Source organism: Phoca vitulina, unplaced genomic scaffold, assembly GCF_004348235.1.
Source record: "Phoca vitulina isolate PV1807 unplaced genomic scaffold, GSC_HSeal_1.0 scaffold18, whole genome shotgun sequence".
Taxonomy (NCBI): domain Eukaryota; kingdom Metazoa; phylum Chordata; class Mammalia; order Carnivora; family Phocidae; genus Phoca; species Phoca vitulina.
Window position 1 is genome coordinate 11701606 of NW_022589721.1, and position 9701 is coordinate 11711306.

The following is a 9701-nucleotide window of genomic DNA, read 5'->3' on the forward strand; positions in this document are numbered from 1 at the left end:
GAGAAGAGAAGAGAAGAGAAGAGAAGAGAAGAGAAGAGAAGAGAAGAGAAAGAAAAAAGGAAAGAAAAGAAAAAGAGACAAAAGACAGCATAGGATGCAAGGTGGGGTGTCAGGATCAGAAATGTAGGTTTAAGTCAAAATTTGGTATAGTTAAAAAGTTGTGGAGAGAGACAAGCAGGATTATCCAGTTAATAAATACTGAGGCTCAGATTACCTTGCAATGGGCTGACAGAGACCAAGCACTCCCCCATGCCAGTGCACCTGAGCTCAGCTTCCCTTGGGCCTGAGTGCACTCCCTTGCCCAAGCAGCTGGCATTTTCATACAACTCTCTGGAGAGCTGGCATAGACACTCATATTGAACTTTGACTTACATCTATCAAAGGTGTGCTCCCACAAGCACTACCAAGAGGTAGCTCAGCAGATGGACAGTAGCCCACACCTGTAACCCAAACCTATGCTGTATCTGAAGTACCCTGCTCTCAAAGAATCTCTCTGGAGGATGATGAGACATCAGTGGGCTATGATCTTCTCTTGCTTAACCTTGATACAGGTTTCCCTATGAAAACCTTTTCTTTATACTCATACCCCCAGAACGTTATGGAATTCTCCCTACCCCACATCTCTATGTATGTTGGATATTTTTAATCACTATAAATCACTGTTAATTTCTGAGCAGTGCAATGTCATTACAGAAGTACTCACTATCCTGAAAGGAGTGTACATGAGAAAGAAGCAGCTAGAATGAAGGAGATGAGTCAGGAGCTAGGTGAGATCATAAGATAATAGAAGCCCTAAATTTTGAAAATATTATAGTATTCCTGCCCTTGATTTGGGGTCATAATAAAATCAATGCTTAATTATTAAGAATGAAGCATGTGTAGCAAAAAAACTTTCAGTATGTTTCCAGGTTTTCTGATAGAAAAACCCTGAAAAGGTTCATCAAGACTGAACTATCTTCATTTTTATGACATGCCTGTTTTACAGTGCTCTAAGGATAGGCTTCACTGCCCATGGGCAATCCACTCTTGGTTTGAAGCTGGTGCTTTCTAGATGAAAAGTTATAGGAATATTAAACATGACAGTGGCAAGGAGTATGAGATGGAGGAGAGACCTAAAGGGTGTGGGAGTAAAATTGATCTTAGAAGGGAATTAATTGGAAAAGCAGACGGGCAAGGAAGAGAATTAATCATGACTCTCTTCTGAAAGTGGGTGACTGGGAATCAGTAACAGTACTATGATGGCATTCCCAGAGAAGCAATGAATATGAGGAGAAAGAAAGGGCAGAGGAGGAGAAAGAGGAGTAGAAACAGAAGGAAAAGAATAACAATAATATTATTATTGCAGACAACATTTATTGAGCACTTACAAAGTGCCAAGAACACTTCTAAGTAGTTTATTTGCATTTCCTCAAATGTCCCTGCATGTGATTATTCCAGAAGGACGAGACTGCTATACATGAACATATTTATGGCTGAACATATGTTCTTTGCATCTCACTTGTACACATATGCAATTTTCACAGAAACGTGTGGCTATATTTCTCTCCTATACACGGTGATGTTTGAGTTCTTTAGGGGCCTGAGTCAATTGCCGTGGCCACATGAAATATAACTTTTACCCATGAGGACTTTCTATTACATAAGTTGAAATGGAAGATTCTGTAAAACACAGCAGAATTTCTGCTTCAAAGGGATGAATATTAGGTAGTATCTGTGTAAAATAATTGGGTTCATCTGTGCTTTCAGAGATGGACCTCCTGGGCCACTGTATGTGTATAGTTCCCTCTCATAATTTTATCTGACCCCAATACAACTGAGTCGTTAAGGACTTCCAGTGGTTTCTGATTATTTCCTAGTGTTTTGTTTTGTTTATTTTTTTTAACTAAGCAATTGCCTTTTTGGCTTCTCTACCTATCAGACAACTGATGTGAAAACATCAGACAACTAACATATCCAAAACAAACTCAGTATCTTCCACCCACTTGCAGACACTATTCTGTGGTTACCCAACAGAGAAGCTCCTTCTCTCTCTTGATTCTTCCACTACAGAAAGTGGAAAGCCTAAAAATACACATCTCTCATTTAATATCAGCAATTCATTTCTGAAAACTCTGAAATTCTGGGCAGGAAATGCCAAACAGGTGCTTATTTCCCATTATTTTAAATAGGAAAGTTATAATACAGTACATATTAATGCTAAACCCCCAATCAATTTTGTAACACACACATACATAAAATGCCCATCCATGTATAATTAAAAAACTAATGTATTATAATGATAAAATATTACTTATTATTCTCTAAAAAATAACATGTTATTAGGAAACATGTACAGAAACATGAATTTATAATACAGCTAACAGGATACACCACAATAAATAAATTCATTGAAAAAATGCAACAAAATTTTCAGTAAAAAGCAACGCAATTTCTGATGATGACATATTATTCGTCAAGTCAGGTGAAGACTTAAAACTTAAAGAAAGTTGAGAAGGGAGGAAGAGGAAGAAAGCTGAAAAGTCACTATTCGTCATTCGTTGTGGCAGATGATGGTGGTAACAAATGAATAGAAAAGCAGCCATTTTCAGATGTTCCATTCATTTGTTTCTATATAACAAACTTAGTGGCTTAAAACACAAATTCATAATTCTCCTAACCCTAATCAACATCCACCTAACTAACTAGTCTGAACTAATTCAGTCTCTAAATTTTAAAGATTCTTTCCTCCAATTTGTGCTGTGCAAAATTAAGAAAGTGATCTACCTTGACCACACTCCTTGCTTAGTCTGATAGGGTCTCATAGGACAAGTAAGTGGCACCACCTCACTGCCATGATAACCTGATATTCCCAAGGCGAGTGCCTTGCTGAACAGGAATGACTTACACAGACTGGCATTCATGAGCTCTTGGAGCAGAGATTCAGTCATCTCTTGGGAGGTTCTTTGCCAGGACCCAGGCCAATCTCACAACTGGCAAACTCTCATCCTCTCCTCACTATCAGGAAAAATTCTCCAAACTTCTCTTTGATATGACTCTGTGCACCTCCCACCAAGTTCATAGCACCATTCTCTTCCTTTCACCTGACAGAATACCATATAACCGCATCTCTACATGCCTTGAAAAACCACACAGTACAGGTTCCTCCTTCCTATAGCTGACAGTGGAATCATGAGGAGCTGCTTTTCTTTGGTTTGGTTCCTTTCTAACTCTTTCTGTACCATTTAATCTATTGTTTGTAATATGGACAAACATAATTTTAACTGTAAATAATATCATCCTCTTATCTTAAGGGCTTCAGTGACTTTCCATTAAAATCAAGACCAACATACCAAACAGGACCCATAAAGTCCTAGAGGGTCTGCCCCCAAACTTCCCCTTCCCCTTTCTCTCTTAGTTCCAGCCACTCTGGCAAGCTTCCTGATCCATATAACACTGTTTGGTACATGATGGTCTGTCCCCCTCTCTCCAGTCCTCACTACCTCTTCCCTGCCAGTGACCCCTTTTATCTACTTAATGTCCACTCATTTTAGATCTCAGCTTAGATAATACTCTCTTAGGAAAATTCCCTACTCTTCCATTAAACACTGTAATCATTACCCTCCCTGTATCTTTTCTTCATAGCACTTAAAATATTTTGTGGTTATACTTTTGTTTGGATGATTCTTGTTTTAATGTCTTTCCTATTAATCCATAAACTCCATGAGAGTGAGGAATCACATCTGCTAACTTTCCCTTGATTTTTCAGGATCTAGCATGTGTCTGGCACATAACAATGTCTAATTAGTGATAATGAGCTAGTGTTAAGCATGAACCAAGGTGGCTCACAGGACATTCCCTGTAATGGTAAAGTCCGACCTTTCTTTTTTGTGTTCCACATTTTTCTCCTCTGGTCTGAGACCTTCACTTCTTACTTCCAGGTCCATAGTACCAAGACTTGGTCTTTGCTTACATAAACACTCAATGTAGGAATTTTGAAAACCAAACCTTTACTCGTTAACCCCTCAAATACCTATGTTACATATTGTTGCACTGTTCTAAATTGAGCATTTTGTGTCTGTCATCGCTTTTCTTGTCTGTGTGCAGGATCTCTCTAAGTGTGGAAGAGGTTCTAAAGGCCCGCTGGTGGGAGGAGTTCTTTCCTGCTCAGAGACAAAGGGAGACACGGATTCTCCATTTGGGCAGCAACCATAGCAGCATTAAAACCTCCCAAGGCAACAGTAGCTGGGAGACTTTCTGTTTAATCACTTCATACCCAATAAAGTGTGCATTACACAATATTTTCATAATGCCATGGTAACCTAATGAGTCATCTTCCATTATAGGCAAGGATACTTGTGTCCATGATCAGGGCACAGTGTCATCAAAGCCAGGATGGGGGCATACTGACAGATTCTTACTAACTTTCCTTTTTTTAGACTGCATGATAACCACCATAACATTTGCCCAAGTCACTGAAGCAACAACTTAATCCCTTATAAATACTTTCATTATGTGTTATGATTTTCACATTTTGAAACTATTTCAAATTGATGGCATTTCAGGAGATCAGACCTCTGATGACATTGTGAAAGTTCTGTCTTACCAGTAAAATACCTCCAATTTATGATGAAGAATGGGTGACTTGTGGAAAGTTTTCCTGCATATGATGACTGGATTAGCTGTGATTACAGAGGTGCCCTTCTCCTGATGTGGATTTCCTACTAACTTCCTGATCTGTTGTCAGTCATTTCTTGTTCCGAAATGTGGCATTTTTCCACAATTAATATTTGTATTCTCCATTTTACTCACAGCAATAAAAAGCAGGTTTTACCACATTATTCATTAGACCTGTTAGGATAATGTCTTTGATATACTAATCCACCCAATCTCTGGTTAGTTTGTTATCTATCATGCATTAACATCCTGATTTATTTTGTTAGTTTGTCTGACTGGTAGAAATACTAGAGAAGATATAATTATTTATATTAAAATTTCAAAATGTAATTGAGAATAAGCCCATAAATCAAGACAACATAATACATAATTTAGCACCAGTTCAGTAGAACAACAGAGAGCACTAGAGAAGTTCAGAGAAATAAGCTCATAGGAGGTAACTGTAGCTCTAACATTTACCTGCTAACTTCACTGTAATTTCCAAAGAGGTATTAGAGAACAAACAACATCCCTTCATCTCTACCCCAACATCTCCACCCCTCATCTCTACCCCTACACACACATATTACCAAAAGTTTTGCAAATAAATTTAGTTCAATATTTACCATAAATTTTCAAATGGTTCCTCAGTTCCTATGATTAGTACATATGTTTAAATAGGATGGCCAAGTTAATTCTTCTTTAATAGTAAACTGAAACTAAATTTAGTGATATTTTAAAATATGAATTCAAAATATTTAAAGAAATACAAAATAAGATATAGAAAGTATGTTACTATGTTTTTACTTATATTATCTAGAAATGGTAAAAAGCTAGTCTATGAATATATGACAAAATGATGAAGAAATCTGTTAACTAAATCAGCTTCTTGCATTTCAAATATCAGTGCAAAGAGGGCCAGATGGTGAATTGAAAATCTGCATGAGTATTGACTTTTAATGAAAACACTTACATGCTCTTCATGGCCACAATTAGTATAGCTTCTCTGCTCTCCTCCCTTGATGCTGGGACCTTGTTAGATTGACCTCTTATGTCAATAAAACCAGCTTGAAGTTCACATGCAAACACATTCATAGCAAGCAGCCTCCCCAGTTAGTTAGGAAGGTTAATCAAGGTAAGGCCCTTGGTAGAGGCAGGATATTTATTTCTAAATTGAAAAGTCCTCTTGATATTAAAGTTTGGAGGGAAAAATATTTGCTAACCCTATAAAATTGAATTACCATCAAGCAAGGGAAGTGGTTCTGCATATTTCATACATGAAAAGAAAATATTTGGTATCCATTCAATTTTTTGCTCTAAGTGCTGTCTTAGAGACTTTGCGCATATATGAATGGAGAAAAAGTACTTAAATTAGTGTGATACTATTCCAACACAGTTTCCCTCACTTTCTTCCTGGAGACTTTTCTTTCCTCTCCTTTCTTCTCCTCTCCTCTCCTTTTCTTTTCTTTCTTTCTTTTTTTTTTTTTTTTTTTTACTGCTCTCAAAAAATTAAAAGAATATTCAGGACATAGGGGTGCCTGGGTGGCTCAGTCATTAAGCGTCTGCCTTCGGCTCAGGTCATGATCCCAGGGTCCGGGGATCGAGCCCCGCATCGGGCTCCCTGCTCGGCAGGAAGCCTGCTTCTCCCTCTCCCACTACCTCCTGCTTGTGTTCCCACTCTCACTGTCTCTGTCAACTAAATAAAATCTTAAAAAAAAAAAAAAAAAAAAAGAATATTCAGGACATAGAACAGCAGTACTCAGACTTTACGCTTCATAAAAGCCTCATCTAAACAGCTGGTGTTCGGAGCTGTTGGAGAAAGATGGACATATGCTATACAGAGATCTTGCTTTAACCAATATTAGTTTTCTTAAAATTGTAAGTAATATGGATTGGGATATCCATCTGTCCATGTTCTTGGTGTGAATATGAACATTGTAGCTTTCAGACTTTTCTTCCTCAATATTTACTTTCAGAAAAGCAAAATGAGAAAGAACTAAAAAATCAGCAGTAGGTCTTATATACCACAGAAAGGAGCAAGGAAACCTTCATTTAGAGTGGAAGATAATATTTCACTGATAAGGGCATTGAAACCCATCAACACTCCTTCTGATTTCTTTGTACACTATTCTCTTGCACGTACATGGCTAGCAGTTAAAACCAACAATCTTCTTGAGAGTATTTCACAGAGGACTAAACAACCCCAACCAATATCTTTTAAGGAGGCTCATTATCAATTAGTATTCTGTCAAATTTACATCAGAAAATTTTGTAATGAAATTACAATGGAACAATCAAATGAGTGCTGTGACAATAACTGCTATAAAATCAAAGGAGAATGTATCGTTCTAGTGGGAAGAGTCTACAAAAACTTGATGGAAAAAGTAAAATTCCAGCTAGACTTAGAAGACCAGATAAAGAAAGTGGTACATTCCAGTGTGAATGGCAGGAGAGCCCTGTGAGGCAGAAAAAAAAACATGGGTCCTTTGCCAGTTGGTTACTAAAAACTGCATTGTGTACCTATTGTTAATCCCTTAGGACCCTGCCAGGCAGAGGAAGAATGGGAGTGGAAAATATCCCCTATCACTTAAACTTGTTTAGTGATTAGCCTGAGAGAAAATATTTTCTATTTATAGACACATATGGATAAAATGAATGGCATAAATGCCAGGTGATATGGTTTGTCTTAGGAAACTTTATGCAGAGAAAGTTTAGTGTGATCTTTAAATTTTTTTTTTTAATTTTAATGGGTAGAGAAATAAAGGAAGATGTCATTTTAAATGGAGGAGATAAATGTGGGGAAAAAGGCAGTGGGGAGCATGTAGCACAGAAATCCAGATAATACAGGTGTTAAGATCATGGGCTCTGCTGTCAGACTGGCTTGAATACCAACTTCCTATGTACTAGCATGTGACTTAGGACAAATTATTCAATATCCTTGTTCCTCAGTTTAATCATGTACAAAATGGGGATAATAATAGTACTTATCTCTAAATATTGTTATGTAAAATCAGTATATATAAAGAACTCAGATAAATTCTTGGCACATCACAACTACTCAACAAAAATGAATCATCATCATCATCATCGGCTACAAGATAGTTTCTTTTTTTTTTTAAGATTTTATTTATTTATTTGACAGAGAGAGACACAGCGAGAGAGGGAACACATGCAGGGGGAGCGGGAGAGGGAGAAGCAGGTTTCCCATGGAGCAGGGAGCCCAATGCGGGGCTTGATCCTTGGACCCTGGGATCACAACCTAAGCCAAAGGCAGATGCTTAACGACTGAGCCACCCAGGCACCCCTACAAGATAGTTTCTTAAGAATGCAATAATGTGTGAATCAATGCAAGTAAAGGGACAATAAGGAAACAAACCCAGACTGAGTAGAGGTGGTGAGAACTATACTTGGAAGGATCCTGTCAGAGCCTAGGTTATTTTGTTTCAGGATCCCCCCTTACTGTTTTTGCTCTGTAAAGCCAGAGAAGGCTTAGGGTCAAGCAACCCCTAAGGGATGGATATGAATAAAGCCTCCGGACTGGGACACACCTGCCTTTGCATTCTAGTTCTAGCCTGCAGGCTGTTCCAACTAGCTCTTGGAAACTTGTTTATATCTCACCTTTCTCAGTTAAAAATCAGGAAAATAACAGAGTCTACCTCAAAGTGTCGCTGCAACTGTTAAAAAAAAGATAGTGCATGGATAGTTTATTACCACAATGACTGGAACACAGTATTTAGTAAATAATGACTTGGTTATCTTTCTTATCTTTCCTCCTTTTCTTTCTGAAAGAGCATTTACAGTATAAATAAAGTACTTATTTGGGTGTGTATGGGGGGGCTGCAGGTGGGATGGGTTTTAGGGAGATATTGGCCTCCAGGGAGAAAACTGCATTTAACCAGACTTGAAATGATGAAGTTAAAGACAACAGTGCAATTAAAAAAAGGCAAGGACAGGAGAGATAAAAGATATGTTATTAAAGGATGAATCAATTAATCATCTGAGGTTGCCTGAGTAACTATGGGGTGTAAAGACCAACAGGTCTGTGGATTCCAATTAGCTGCAAAACAAGGCATTACTGACTCAATCACTAGTCAACAATGACCTCAAATATCTAAAAGATCTGCATAATAACTTACAGTTTTCCCATGCACTACTTCAGTTGATGCCCATAACATTTTTATAATGTGAATCTTACTCTGTTTCTTATTTTATAGATAAGAAAAAAATATATTCCCAGAAAGGAAGGAAACACTCCCAAGGTACCATAGGCCAGTAAGTGGTAAAATCAGAACTCTCATGCTGGTTTCTGATTTGAAATTTCATGGTCTTTCCATTATATTATTGCCTTTCTGGAAATTAGGTTGTCTCTAAGGCCTTGTCTGTGTAAATCAATTATGATGAAATCGTTGATGGGTTTTCCAATATTGAAAATTGAATTTGACCAATTGACTTTTTCCGTCATTCCTGACTCTGATTCAGTAAGCGTGTAAATCCCCTGGGCTTGGTCTGGGTTTACTCAGAAAAACTGAGCCCAGGGATTGTCTTCAGTCCATAGGCATCATTTTGGATGTAAATCAAGGGTTGTTTGTTTCACTGCTTGTTTCAAACTGGCACAATTTGCCTGCCCTTCCTTGTTCTAGTCCTGAATCAGGTGAAAAGCAGACATGATTAGAATGCTAGCAGAGTGATTCTCAAAGTATGGTCCCCAGAACAACAGCAACAGCACTCCCTGATAATATTTTTGACATACAAATTGTCCATCAAGCCCCTTCCCAGACTGAATGAATCAGAAGCTAGGGGTGAGGCCTGGGTTTTAACAAGCCTTCCAGTGACTTTTGTTGCACGTTAAATTTGAGAAGCACTGATATTGAAGAACACCTTACAAAAGCATAGACTTCACAGCATAAACCATGTTGTGTTCAGCATAGTATTCAGATCTTCCAGAAGATGACCGTTATCTAATAAACGTTCAACAAATCAACACACACGGTAGACAGTGGCATTATCTGCAGCTTTAAAACTCACATATATCTTTATTTTCGGATTTGTAAGTTGTAGAATTTGCTTTC